Below are 15766 nucleotides of genomic sequence, written 5' to 3' on the forward strand. Positions count from 1 at the left end.
TTAATGCAATTAAGTACTTTTTCTAGGATGTACACAGCTCATACTTCAGTGTCCAGGAAAAGCAGTAATATCTAAAAATTGCAAAGGAACCAAAACCTGAAAGCACAGGAAAAAAATGCCACCAGCTGTAGACAGTAAAATCTATTCTACCTGACTAGCTACATGTCAAAGAATCAATGCTTATCCCAAGAGATGGACATGAACTAGTGCGTGAAGAGCTGAGTGTTCAAGATTATTAAGATTGCTAAGTGATAATTCACGAGACACTGAACTCAGAGTTACAGTCTTGCTTCCCTCCCAACATTCAATTCATGGAAAGGGACTTTGTCCTTGATCGCAAGTTCATATTTCTGTTTCTATGCTCTGTACTTGTATCTAGCAGTAGTTAATTTTTCTAACAAATGCATTTGATCAATGAATATGTACAGAACATCTATCATGAAACAGACACTCTGTTAAGATACAATAATAATGGAATGCAGAACATCACCCTTGCCTTCAAGGAGCTTACGGACTAGTGGTAAACAGGGTGGTACAGTTCAGTGTGGTCTGATAGCGATAGAGGAAGGAAGGTCATGTCAGAAAAAGAGATTAATATTGAGGAACATTTCAGTGTGATTCATGCATCCTGAGCATTATGAACAAAGGCAATAGCAGGACATAAAGCTGCAGAGGCAGCCTTAAACTTGATAATAAAGAGTTCTGAATGTGAATTAAAATATATTGGGCTTTCTTGTGAATCTAAAGAAGATTTCTCTGGAAAGAGATTCCTTTAGGGATGGCATGGATAGAATCAGAAAGACCAGCTACAAGGTGATCAAATCAAATAAAATAAACTTCAGGGGGGGGGACTAATGTGTTAGAATGGCAATGGACATAAAGGAACAGATAACAGGATCTGACTAATTGGATGGGAAGAGTAAAAACTAATGACCAACTCAGTGGCTTGACTAAGTAAAGATGTCATTGACTGAGCTACGGAAGGAGAAGCAGGCTCAGAGGTGAGGGTGCGGTGGGGGTCGAGGGGAGAATTAGAGGTACATGACATAGAAGTGGAAATGTCCAGTAGGTAGTAGGGTGTTTTATTATTATTTATTTTGTTAAAAGTGAGGGGTTTACTATCAAGCTAGCTTTAGGAAGGTCAGACTTTATTATAAATGTACTGAGATAAGGATGTAACTGTACCTTAGAGCCAGAGGATTTGGGACCTAATGCCTTCAGGACTCTTGTCATTTCTCAGCTTGCCCCTCTCTTTAAAAATTATTATTATTGATTAATACATAATTAACACAGCATAAAATTTATCATCTCTGATTTACAGACTGTTCTTCTCTGTTTATGTAGTCTACATGAGAGTACACATGGTTGTCTGCAAATCCCAGCTTTGTACCCTACAATTGGAAGTGATGTCTAAAATATTTAACAACCAACCAGAATTGATGGAAACCTTACATGACACTAATGCATTCAACCACCATGATTCCAGCCCAGGATCTCAAAGAGAGGTTGCCCTGACACCCAGTCTCAACCCAAACATCTCAGGACACAAATTTATTGGCCAACTTTGGATCAAGCACCCATCCTTGGACAAACTGTGGTATAGGAAAGGGTCACATGATAGCATGACATCCACATATGGGTAGAAAGGGAGGCCATTCCAAGAAAATAGGCCCTCATCAGATGATCCCTTGGATGTTTATTCAAGACATCTAAGTCTGAGCTCAGGAGAGAGTTCAGGCATGGCAACCATCAGCACATGGATGGTAATGATGCCATGGGTAGAAATGGAGATCATTTAGGGAAAATGTGTAGAGATGGAAGAGAAGGCCAAAGAAAAAGAGCTTTAATGTCTAACAGGAATGACAAAACAAAAGGTGGTCTTGATGACGACTGAAAAAGAACCACCAAAGGGATAGGAGGCAGGTGAAAATAAAAACAAATGAGGACATTCATAGGAGAATATGTTGTGGTGAAGCCTGGGGGATCACAGGGGTTCAAGACAAGGCTCTGTGTAAAATGGGGCAGAGAAGTCAAACGTCTTGGAATGAGCAAGAGGAAATGTCTGGAAGCTAAAATAAGAGCAATGTCACTCCAATCACAGGGACACAAGCAAGACTGTGAGGGTGGAGGCGAGAGTGGAAAGTGAGAAAGTGGTGACAGCATATTACTGTCAAACCTCAGAGGAAACTGGAAAATCCTCTAATGCACATAGTATTATTTTCGGGTATGTAGATGGATGACTAGTGAAATTGGCCACAGCACTCTGTGATTGTTTTTATTTACAGTTTTTGACACTTTGAATCATGAGTTCTAGTTCTATACCATGTTTTATGCAAATAAGAACCTCCTGGGCTTATGTTTATCATAAATATAGATTCTTTTCTACCAAGGCAATAGAAACTATGGGAAAAGTATATTACCACTATGCATAGTAAAATCATAAATGTCCATTAAAAGAATCACATTTCAAATTACTATAGTGTGTTGCAATTCTCAATGCATTTTGACTTTTATATGTCATTTCATGAACTGTTTCAAAGTGGACAAGAACTTCTACCTTCTAAGCAACCTAAATTACCCAAATACCATGAGGTATTCCTCTGACATTTAACCCACTGACAAGATAAAGCCCCTCAATACACAACAGCTATTGAAGGGTAAACAGAGTTTGCTATAAACTTCTTATTCAGATGAGTCTGACATTTTCTCAAGTAACAAACTTCTGTTTCTATGCAACAAGTCAAATAGATCAAAATAATGCTTTGGGGTTTTTAAAATTCAGAATTTGACTCCTCACATTGTTTATGGCCTTGTGATTATAAATCACCTTTTACTTTCTCATGACTGCAGAATTAAATTTCTTTGATAATTTTCAGCTAAAATGATATGCATATGAAATAAGTGGGAACCAAGTTGAGAAAGTAATTCTCCCCAATGCACCAAGGAAAGTCCAGTTCACCCAAACTTAGAATATCCAAATATCCTCATGTAAACCTGAAAAAATTCTGAAACTTGCGGTCTGGAAGTTATGAATAATTGGGGGAAAATGTCTCCTCTAACGTCACACAAAAAATCCTATCAACTCAGTGCAATTCACTATCCTTTTAGTGTAAGCCTAATAAGCAAATGCTCAGTGGCTCATTTTTTTTTTTTTTTTTTTTTTTTTTTTTTTTTTGCTGCTCCAAAGGTGATGGAATCTACAGTAATGGAAACTTCTGCCTGGATCAAGTTTTTTCCATAGTAGCCAACTGTTCTAGATCACCAAGTTAACCCTAGGATAATAGGTTGGAGACATTTTTACTTAACACTAAAAATAACATTATCTTATATAGTCTCATAAGAAGTAATAACTGATTTAAATCCAGGTTAATTATCGTGAGATCAATCTTGTCTGAGGAATTAGATCTTACCATCCTCAAACTGGTTAAGTCACTTGAAGAGGGAAGCCTCAATAATGTGTTACTGGGGTAACAGGGAAATATTTCCAGTCTTTGGATGCAGAGGGTTAAGTATATAAGGTTTCCCAAAAAATGTATACACACACTTTGAATAATTATAAAGGCAGTGTTTATTAAAAATACATTTTATTTTCAGCCTGGCCAGTGTTGCTCAGTGGTTAAGCATCAACCTATCAACCGGAAGGTCATGGTTCAATTCCTGGCAGGGTACATGCCCAGGTTTCCGGCTCGGTCCTCACTGGGGGACATGCAGGAGGCAGCCAATCAATGATTCTCTCTCATCATTGATGTTTCTATCTCTCCCTCTCCCTCTCCCTGCCCTTTTGAAATCAATAAAAATACTTTTTAAAAAATAATATACATTTCATTTCCAAAATTGAGCTATTAACTGTTAAAGTGTGTATACCTTTTTGGGGGAACACCATGTATATTCAACAGGTAAGACTGAGATTTGGGCATAAGCAAACTATGGTGCAGAGACAGGTATTTTCCCCTTTGAGAAACAAATTATCAAAAGGCAGTTGAACACAAGACTGCTGGACATTTGTGGATCTGAAGTTAATCTAACATTGAGTCAAGGTGACATGATGCACTGAAGTAAACAGTCCTTTTTTTTTCCCCTAAATGGTAGGCATGCTTCTGATCTCTGCAGATATTCAATATCCCTCTATTCTCTAGACTGTGTCCCAGCGGTATAAACAATTCAGGAAAATTAGTTCATTTATGTCTAAGATAACAACCATTGTAGATTTCTTATCTTAGCAGTGATGATAATTGCATCTCAATTTATTTTCAGGCTAGTATTCCTGAGAACTTGTATGGTTTGCAGGAGAGAATTTCCATCCCTGCATTCCTTTGGTATTGTTACTCATGTGAGTACTTAACATTTGACACATACCAACAGGGTTCTAAGCAATGCAACAGTACTCAGTCCTGTAGAGAAGAAATAGTGACATGAGTGCACGGTTAGTTAAGTCTTTCCTACCAAACACCCAGAAGATTAAACACAGGCAGCAACCCTGAATCCCTGTGTGAAAAAGGTTATGACATAGACTGATAATTGGAGGTAAAGTGGGGGGAAGGAGAAAAGGAAAGAGACAAGGAAAAGGGATCCCCTCCAAGAGTGGCCTGGAGTCGCTCTTCAAATACATAATTAGGAGTATAAACAGAGTTAAGCATCAGGATGATTCATAGACCTGTATTTGCATCAATGGAACAGGTAACCAAGGACATAAAGGAGGAAAATTTCAGAAAAGAGGTAGGAGTCTAGATGGGTGGCTGTGGAAAGAACATCAAGTATCTTCTCAGTGGATAATAAGCAAATCCTCACCAGATTTCAAAGATCCTAATCATAATTCATAACCAATGGGTAGCCAATGAGTATTTTTGTGCAGAAGAGTAACAGAATCATAGCTCAGTTCCAAGAGGGTCCTGGATGATAAAATATCATGGAAGGAGCCTTTGAAGATGAAAAGAAGTTTACTTTAGGACATGCTAAATTAAGGATGGTTTTTAAGGGAGTTTACATCCCCTCAAAAATATGTCTTTATGAAAAAAGTTCTGATCAAGAGTTTCTAAGGCTCTCACCTGGGCAGATTGGAAACTCTGGTTTGGTCTACTTGAAACCTAGTTCTTCAGTCTGCTCAGACAAAAAAAAAACTCAAATGAAAGTTGGGGGCGGTGGAGATAAACTGGCTACTTGGCTGAATTGACCAATCAATTAATTCAAAACAGTCAACTATTCAATCTAGAAGCATATCACTTCAAGACTGCAAAAGAAGAAGAGTCAAGACCTCTTCCCTCAAGGTTACAATTCTAAAGGATGAAATAATGCTTTTATCAAACAATTAGATCTCTCAGCAAAATCAATTACTGATTGTATTCCAGATTCCTGAGAGAAACACATCATAAAAAGCGGTCCTTTGTAAGCAGTCAAGGGCAAAGACACAGTGGTTTGAATTCTTTTTTTATAATCACAGTGGTCATTCATGCATGCTTTACTAAATGAAATGCTTTGATCTGTATATTTTCTTAAAAAATAAAATTTTATAGCAGAGATAGTTTGATTTCTTAAGATACATGCATTCATTTAATGATTCAGAAAGAGATTTTTATATTTCTCAAAAGGGTTGGTATCATGAGTGGCTCGTCTGTCTCACATTTTCTGTCTCATATAAGCAAAAAGGTTTTAAAAAATCAAATTTCCAAATACAAAATTATTAATGCCAGGTGGGAGAAGCACGGTTGTCTGAGATTTTAGAGAGACCCTGGTCATTTAAAGTAGAATACATAAAAATCCAACTTCCTTAATAATAAGGAAATAATTTTTCCCCATAAATATAAAAACCATGCTCTCTGCCCTAGCGTGTTTGGCACTTGGATAGAGCTTTGGCCTACAGACTGGGTTCAATTCCAGTGAAGGGCATAGACTTTGGTTGCAGGCTCAATCCCCATCCCCAGTGGGGGCATGTGTGGGAGGCAACCAATCAATGTGTCTCTCACATTGATGTTTCCCTCTCTCTGTCTTTGGTGTGAAAATGTGCATCATTTATTAATAATTTTTAAGAACAGAGATTATGGAAATGTGGATCCTATAGTTTAAGATAGTTTATATGCAGCATACTATGAAAGTACTTTGGACAACTAAATATTTTCTCATTTTAGAGGCACACAATGAAATTCTTCTGGGTGAAATAAACTATTAGGAAATTATAATTTAATGTGCTTTTCTAACAATAGATCAATGTAAATTACATTTCCATAGCAGAAGAAGAGACCACCAAATAATTATCAATATTTCTCACACATGACATCAAAGAATAATGTAAACTATTTCACACTGTATATTAAAGATATAAAAAAACTCTGGTCATCTTTTACCATGTACATATTCATATAAGAAAACTACTAATACCATATGCTTTGCTTACTTTATTTCTTAATTATGTCTATTTAAGCAGAGCAAGTAAAAGTGTTGCTCTGCTTAAATAGAGCAGAGCATGGAAGGGAGTAATTTTCATGGAAAAGTGTAATTTCAGTAGGTATATATATCAATAGAAATTTCCAGAGACAAGCATGTACAGTGACACAACTTTAAAATCTTTTTTATATTTAATAAAACCCTTCCATTTTCTTACCAATCATATTAACTGATTTCATGCATTTGATCTTGACAAATTATATTTTAAGAGTCTAATATTTAGTATCTTAACACTGATCACACATAAATTAGAAAATATTCACAGCTACAAAGAAAACATGGAATAGAATCATCCATTCAACCAGTGGGAGTCTCCCTAGCTGATAAAGCATTGCTTACCTAAAATGCATTATTAACACTGAAACAATTAAATTTCAAAAATAACAACCAAACTGCAAACTAAAGCACTTAACACCAGAAGCCACTAATTACTTATTTTCTTTGTTACCACCTATAGAACAAAACTGAAATACACAAAGCAGTTGTGCTGGAGATGTAGCCATTGTCTCTATAATTGAAGTTCCAGGCAGCGCCTCTCAGGAGCATATTTATGACACAATCCTACTGGTCCACAGACTGAGTCCAGTGAACCAAATTGCACACCCAGTTGTTCTCTTTTGGCATTAACTTTCCTCTTACTTCTTGATTTGATAAAGGGCTGATGGTCTCCTGGCTGAACATGGTAAATGCCTGAATGCTGTAAGACAACGGGAACCCATTTATCACTGGGCAGAAGCATCTTTGCTAATGGAAATGGCAGATGTCCAGGCCTACCCTTCCAGTAATATGAGTAGCTACTTTTTGTCAGCTTCAAGGTGTTGAGCACGATAGTATTGTTTAGACTTGTTTGCTTTAATAGCAGTTCCTTCTCTTTTGTGCTAATAGACTACAACAACTCTCCTGCAAAATGATAACTACAAAAAGTTTCTGGGGAAAAAAATAAAAGGAGGAGCACATCTTTCAGAGTAATGAATGGGGGAAACGCACAAAGGGAATCCAAATATAGAGAAGAATCTCATGAATTTAAAAAGTAAATAGGAAGGATATATCTCTGGAGTCTGATTTGCCATGGTTTGAGAACCCTGCCACTTTCTAATTATATAAATTTGGGCAAGTTATTGAAACTCTGAGTCTCAGGGGATTTTTTTTTATTTGTTTCTTTGTTTTAGTTTAATCTTGTAAACTGTAAAACAAAGCAGACTGTTAAATTAAGTAACACATAGCATAGTGCCTATATATATTTTGTACTTAATGAGCAAGAGGACCCTCGCACAGCCACTTCAAATAGGTGTACTGTCTGCTTCAGCTTAATATATTATTTGATGCTTCCCAGGTTTCCTGGGGAGAGGAAGCAAACACTGACCCTACTTTCCTTCTGAGAATGGTGTGCAAATATGCAGCAGTAGGAAATTCTCTGGTCCACACAAACCAACGGGCTTGAGCTAAGCTTTTGTCCTCTGCTGAGAGTCAGATATATCTGGGCATGTCTAGTGGACCAGAAAGGTGGCCCAACCAAGATATGTTTGTTTGAATCCTAGTAGCTTCACTGCTGAGGCCTCATGAGACTGGGGATAAGCATGCATTGTGACTTAGCAAATGAGGGCTCTTCAAGTCAACTTGCATGGAAGCGGAAGGAAGTCACAGCTGGTAAATGAAGAGAGCACAGAGAACTGACCTGGTAACAAAGCCAGGGACGGGAGTGTTGATTCACTGCAGCTATCAGTCCAACTTACCTATGGATTGGACCCATGGACATGTCTGGGTTCTAGTTCACAGAGATAAAAATCTATAAGCAAATCTTGCAAGAGTTTATTCACATCATAAAATATTGATGAACAGCAGCACAATACTGAAACCTCTGAAACAGTCCAACAAAGAAGAGAGAGACATTCCCTCCTATTTCACCATGGACCCTGCCCAATTTGGTGTCTTTGAGGCCTGTAGTGCATCCGTCACAGTGCCTTACCCTGCGGTGGCAGCACCTCCCGAGACCCTAGAGTCAGAAAGGCAGCAGAGCTGAACAGGAGGGCAGTGATGCCTGCTAAGGACTTCGCCTTTGCCTGGAGCTTCTATATTAGAAGGAAGGGTAGAGGAAGAAATAATGACATTCTGCCTATCATGGTTGTTATTGTGGTCCCCTGCCTAGCCCCAGGTGGTGAAGTTCAAGGAAATGTGGTTATGTTTTCCAGTACACTTCAAGGTTGATATTATATCCACTGTCATTTCTCCCTTCTTTCACTCAATCTAATTCTTCCCCCTAGGGGTGGGGGTGGGGGAGCGTACAGAGGAAAACTGAAGTAGTTGAGGTTTCCTTTTTCTTTCCTTTTTTGAGTTTTTATTTACATGGCTAATTAAATGTCTAGCCTTTCATCTAAATTAACCCAAACTCCGTTGTGATTATTTCTCATCATCAAATTTTGTTTCTTTTAAAAAAGTCAGGTATTCACAGTCTACTTTATTCAGCAAAGAATCTGAATGATCAAGAAATGGAGTGGCTTGCAAAATATTTTACTAGTGAGAAGAGCATAACCCACACTTTTTTGATGATCATTCAGCAAGCTGTCAACTGAACAGCACAGCATTTCAAAATGAGTATTTTTAGGCAGGAGCTTAAAACTCAGCAATTAGCTCTTCCTGGTGGGATTTTGTTTGTTAACTTTGAGGGTGCAACCTCTGGTAATTTATTACCTTTTACATTAGATTTATTTTACAGTTTCATGCATGTGCTCTAACAAGTCTTGAATATGAAGGAGGTAAGAGCACAAGTACCTCAGGCAGCCTTCGGACTCCTCCTGCCTCATGTTTTATTCAGTCCATCAACATGGCTGCCATTCTGTATTCCTAAAATACAAAGATGTACAACAATCCTGAAGGCAGCAAAGACAGACACACACCCTCGCAGCTCCAGGATGTATCAGGGAGGAATTGACTCCAACCAGGAAGCCTCAGAGCCTTTAAGTCCTTTAAAGTCATAGGGTGACATTTCTCATAGTGTCAGGAGCCCTTAGAACATGCTGAATTAGCAGCACAGCTTAATGAGGATTAGTCTAATTCGACAGAAGGTGTAAGACACCTTCTCCATGCCTCCTCACTTTCATTTTAATCTGATAACCAGTAGCTAAAGGTGAAGGAGTGAGTGACCTCTGCCAGTAACTTTGAGACTCCAAGTTGACAGAGCAGAATTGCTCTTCTTCAGATGTCAGGGTAACCAGGATGCATGATGTTGATAGGGGTCAGATCGCCTAAGATATGTATTTTCATTCACTTCCTTAGGGATTGGACCTGACAAAACCGTAATAGCTTATTGAGTTCCAAATGACAATGACATACTGGGTATTTTCAAGCACTTTTATTTTTCTTACTTACTGTGACTGGTTAGAAAAGAAAGCTGTTATCCCACAAAATAATAATCCTGCAACATTTCAAAATAATTTTTTCACAGCACATAATTTTATTTTTTCCCTATTAACTTTTTAGAGATAATGGAAGGAAAAGGGAGAGACAGAGAGAGAAATAGCAATGTGAGAGAGACACATCAACTGGTTGCCTCTAGCCTGTAACCAAGTGCCCTTGACTGGAATTGAACCCTATACCCTACAGCCCGCATACTGATGCTCTAACCACTGATCAAACCAGCTAGGGCAGCACATAATTTTACATTTGAGCTGTGTGCCTCCCTCTACATTGGATGTGCATAGAACACTGTAGCCAACCATTGTATAAAGTTTATGGAGATAGAATTAACTAGAATTTATCTGGAGCTCTTTCTATATAACCGAGCATCATGCATCTAGATCAAGGACCAGCAAACTTCTGTAAAGGATCAGAGAGTAGATAGTGTCAGCTTTGCAGGCCATAATGTCACTGCTTCAACCACTCAGATCTTCTCTGTAGCATAAAAATAGTCCTGGACATTATGTAAATAAATAGGTATGTCTATGTTCCAATAAACTTTATAGACACTCAAATTTCATTTTATGTAATACTCATGTGTCATGAAATATTCTTCTTTTGATTTTTTTCAACCACTTCTTAACTCAGGCTGAACAAAAACAGGACATGGGCCCATGAACTAAGAGGTCACCAGTTCGATACCCAGTCAGGGCACATGCCCAGGTTGTGGGCTCAATCCCTAGTGGGGATGTGCAGGAGGCAGCCAATAAATGATTCTGTCTCATGATTGATGTTTCTATTTTTTTTATCCCTCTCCCTCCCCTTGTCTCTAAAATCAATAAAAACATATTTTTAAAAATTACAGTGGAGGAAAGAAAGCCTCTTCAATAAATGGTGCTGGAAAAACTGGAAAACTATGCAAAACAATGAAACTAGACTGCTATTTGACATCATACACAAAAATTAACTCAAAATGGATCAAAGACCTAAATATAAGACCTGAAACAATAAAATGCATAGAGGAAAGCATAGGTACTAAACTTATATACCTAGGTCTCAAAGAGGATTTTATAAATTTGACTCCAAGGCCAGGGAAATAAAAGTAAAAAAAAAAAAGGGACTATATCAAACTAAAAAGCTTCTGCACAGCAAAAGAAAACATCAACAAAACAAAAAAAAATCAACCAAATGGGAGGATATTTGCAAACAATACTTCTGATAAGGGACTAATATCCAAAATATATGAAGAACTTGCACAACTCAACATCAACAAAATAAACAAGCCAATTAAAAAATGGGCAGAGGACCTGAACAGACACTTTTCCCAAGAAGACATACAAACAGCAAATTGATATGTGAAAGGACGCTGAACTTCACTAGCTCTAAGGGAGGGAAGTGCAAATCAAAACCAGAATGAGATGCCACCTCACACCGGTTAGAATGGCTCTTATAAAAAAGACAAAAACAAGTGTTGAAGAGGTTGTAGAGAAACAATACAAACAAAACAAAAAAACTCATAGACACAGACTACAATACAATGGTTACCAGAGAAGAAGGGGGTGGGAGAAGAATGAAGAAGGTAGTGGGGTCAAATATATGGTGGCAGGAGAAAGCCAGACTTTGAGTAGTGAGCACACAATGCAATAACAGATGATGTATTACAGAATTGTGCACTTGAAACATATAATCTTATTAATGAATGTCACTCCAATAAATTTAAATTAATTAATTAATAAGATATTCTGAACCATCATCTTGTTGTTTCAAACTCTCCACACTTTAGATAACATTAAATGATACTGGAAGCTGAGTGTTTATAGATTTGGTTAGCTTACTGACATCTAGAGCATGGAGAAACACTAGATATGTCTCAGCTTGAATCACCCAGGTGCTCTCCTTAAAATGCAGATTCTGATTCAGTAAGTCTGGGTGGGACCTAGATTCTGCATTTCTAACAAGTTTCCTGAGTGAGGCCCATGCTGTGGTCTGTGATCCACACTTTGGGTGGCAAGGCTTAGAGAATGAACAATTAAAATTCAACCAAATATTTTAAGGTAAGGCAATTTATTCAAATAATAAGTATTTATTGAGAGTCTACTATATGACCACTTCTGTGCTAGGTGCCAAGGGAGAGTCAGAAATATATTAAAATAAAATCCTTTCCAACGTGGAGCTGCTTGCAGTCAAGATAAATACCCATGAAACAAGAATAAATAAAAAGGGCTAACTAAAGAGACATTAAGTAATAAGAGAGTTCACAGAAACAGAATAATGAAATCTGGCAAGCATGGGAGAATAGACAGATAACCCTTGACCTGACCCACAAAGAATAAATGAGAGAAGAAAGACTTAAGACATTAGCAAAGCTATGAAAGCAGAAATGCAGTGGTGGCTCTAGAGATTTTAGCAAGAAAGTAGGTGCAGGAAGCCATCTGATTGGAAGGAGTGGCATCTGAAGTTATTACTTATTTGTTACGTTTATTTTGAGTGGTTTGGGGAACCATTCATGGAAATGAAGGGGAGATTCAGGAAACCTCTAAATAAGACATCTCTTGGTGCCTCTCCATAGGTACTTCATAGCAACTCTCCCAAAGGTTTGGCTTCTTTAAAGAGTGTTCCTTTAGGAACACATTTAGTTATCCTACATTATTATGGTTGAGTTGGATCAGAACCAATAGCTTCAGCAGTTTACTATGGGAAATGACATGCTTCAAATTTTCAGTGTTACGCATGTTTATTTGGGTTGCCTTTCCTAGTAAGATGTGATTTAACTGTTACTCTCTGTCAGTCAAGCAAATTTTTCCTAAAATCCCACTTTGTGAAGTGACTTATTTTAGATTAAGACCATGCTTTTCAAACTTGGAATACTAGTACATGGCATTTGCAGAGTCTGCCAATACGGCGGGGGGGGGGGGGGGGGGACGGGGGGAGGGATGGTGCATCTTCCTAGAGCCTCAATTTTATTGATTTAGTGAAAATAAAAATTAAACAATTTAATCCAAAATGTAATTTTTATAATAGATAGGCATGGATATGAGACAAAATGCAAATGCCACATGATTTCTTTTTAAATGATAAATCAAATTATTTCAAAGAAATATGGACTCAACCCTAGAGCATTGATCTCCATTTTGAGGAACTATGAGGATCTAAGTTCACTCTCCTCCACCTCAAGGAGTTCTTTTGTGAAAACCTTAGAAAAGTTTTGGATTGATGTCTACCTTTGATTATAACACAGCAGTTAAAGATGAGGTACTAGAATATTCATAACAACCTAGCTGGATCTTAAAAACATCATGCAAGTGAAAGGGGTATGAAAACAAATGAGATATAGTACATAGTATACAATTTACATAAATTAAAATATATGCAAGTAAAAAAATACATAATTTACAAGAATATAAACCGAAAGGTATATATCAAATATATTAAAGTGTTTACTATTGGAGTGTGGAAAATAGAAGTGGAAAAAGACTAAAAAAACAAATAAACGGGAGACACTGAACATGTAATCATTTAAATATAATTAAATTAAACATTTGTGCTTAAAGCTCAAGAAGGACTACTGGGTTAAGTCAATATAGATCATCAAGCTTTTCTTTCAAAATCAAGGCATCTATATCATAAGAGGCCTGACGCCATAATGGCAGAACAACCAAAGACTGGTCACCAGGAGGCTGCGTGCGTGGCGAGGCACGTGCGCGTGGGCGAGGTTGCGTGTGCAAAGAGGCACACGTGGGTGGGCAGGGACTTGACTCTGGGTTCTGCATCCCACCCAGTGCGGCAGCAGGCAGTCTGGGTCCCACGTCCTGCCCGGTATGGCAGGAGTCAGTCTGGGTCTCACGTGATATTGCGCACTGGGCCTCTAGTCTTTGTATATTTGCCATTAAATATTCATTAATTATCAGAGCAAGTTGTGAAAACCTGACAATATAGCAATGGGGCGGGGGGGAGAGGAAAAGAGAGAAGAGGGAAAAACATTACTAGAATTTATTTGTACTTAAAATTGTCCAGGTATTTTGGGCTTTCACATGCATGATCTGAGGTAAATACTATTATTAGCCCTAGTTGACAGATGAGGAAACTGAGACCTGGAGAGGTCAAGGAAGGAAGCTGAAGTTTACCTAGCTTGTGAGAACCAGATACTTTTAGACTTTGATGTGTCCGCCCCTTGATCCAGACTCCTAACCACTACTGTACATTGCTTAGCATGAGAAGTATCTGAGGGTAGGTCAGGATTCACGAGGGTAGAAATACTGATCTAATGTAGGAAGAAGATTGCTAAAGGAGGAGATAGAAGGGAGGTAGGAGGAGACGTGGGAAGATACTGAAATTATACCTTTATACCTTTCACAAGTTTGTCCTTGACCAGCCTTAAAGTTTATGATTGTTTTTCAATTTCAGTTATAATTATCTACAGTTCCTTGTGAACAACATCATTATTTCTTCAACACATTTGTGCCAAACATTTTTATAGCAACCACTTGGGCGGGAGTGGGGGAGGAGGAGGTTGAATTTGAGACAATTTGAGAAAAACCCTGGCCATTTAATTTTAAAAAATAGCTTGTTCTTACTGTTTTCCTAAATACATTTAAGAATACGTACTTGAACCTAACACTAGAAGGCCTATAGTTTTTACAATGACTCCTTAAGAAACCTTGAAAAATAGTTTAGTATCCACACCACAGTTCCTTACAATTCTTAAAAAGGAAAATATAATTACTTATTAAGATAGGATAAGGATCAAAGAGTTAGTGTTTGTATGGTACTTTGACAGAGCAAGTCACTGTATAAGTGTTAGCAATCTCTGTGGAGAGCTCCCAGGGCATTTTGTTCTCTCCCGCTCTAATTATGCCAACCTCAACCTTTGACATGGAATTTCAGCTCCTTGATCATGATGACAGTCACCTGCGTGGAGCTACCTGAAAGACTGGACAAGGTCGCTCTTCAGTTTTCTGAGAGAATAAATAGTGTTTTCAATGCTTTTGATGTAGCTTCAGTTACAAGGCGATGGCATGCTGTTCAGCAGAACACTGAGTGGGTAAGTGAGGCATGAGTTTCCATATCCAGTTTATACCTTACCGTTCTGTTTATCCATGAAATAATTGTATCACTTGATCATTATAAAGAATCGTTTATTAAAATTTCTCCTGTGTGCTTATCAAACAATTTTGGCTTCTATGTGGGAATTTTTCTTTGTCGTTGTTTGTTTGTTTGTTTGTTTGTTTTTAGTGAGTACCATTTGATATCCAAAATGCTACGTGGGATTTTTTTGTAATTCTTTTGAAAAATAAACTTTAATGGCACATATTGCCTGGAATAAATTATATCAAACACCAAAACATTCAAGAATTGCTAATAATATCTGATTTAGAAAGGCTAACTTTCTAAACTTGAGGAACGACAACCTCTACTAAAGGACAAAGGAAGAGTAGCAAATAATCTTTTTTCAAGTTGTTTAAAATAGTTATCACAAATTTTATAAAAGCATACTTATTGAAATTCCTATGCTACTAAAACACAGTGAGCATTTAAAAGTCTTTAATGGGTAACAGTTGTATCATAGTATTATCTAATATTTACTTAAGGAAAAACTGACTTATTAAAGACATGGATTAAAGGCCAGCATATACTTGGGGGGAAATTTTTTTTAATGACATTTATGGCCAAAAATAATATTTTATGGATTGAATTACATAGAATATTAACATTTAGCCTTTCATAAGGGAAAAAATGGCAAGTATATTTTTAATAGGCATATGTGAAGCATGCATTATTTCTGTTAAATGTGAACAGGACTAATCATAATTAAAGTTTTACATCTGGTTAATCTGAAAACATTACTCTGAAACCACAATCAGGAATTCATCTGTCTCTTATGCTTCCCCAACATCTTGTACTTCTCAATATCACAAGTGCTCTAAGTTGAACAGAA

Source organism: Cnephaeus nilssonii (genome assembly GCF_951640355.1).
Source record: "Cnephaeus nilssonii genome assembly, chromosome: 1".
NCBI lineage: Eukaryota > Metazoa > Chordata > Mammalia > Chiroptera > Vespertilionidae > Cnephaeus > Cnephaeus nilssonii.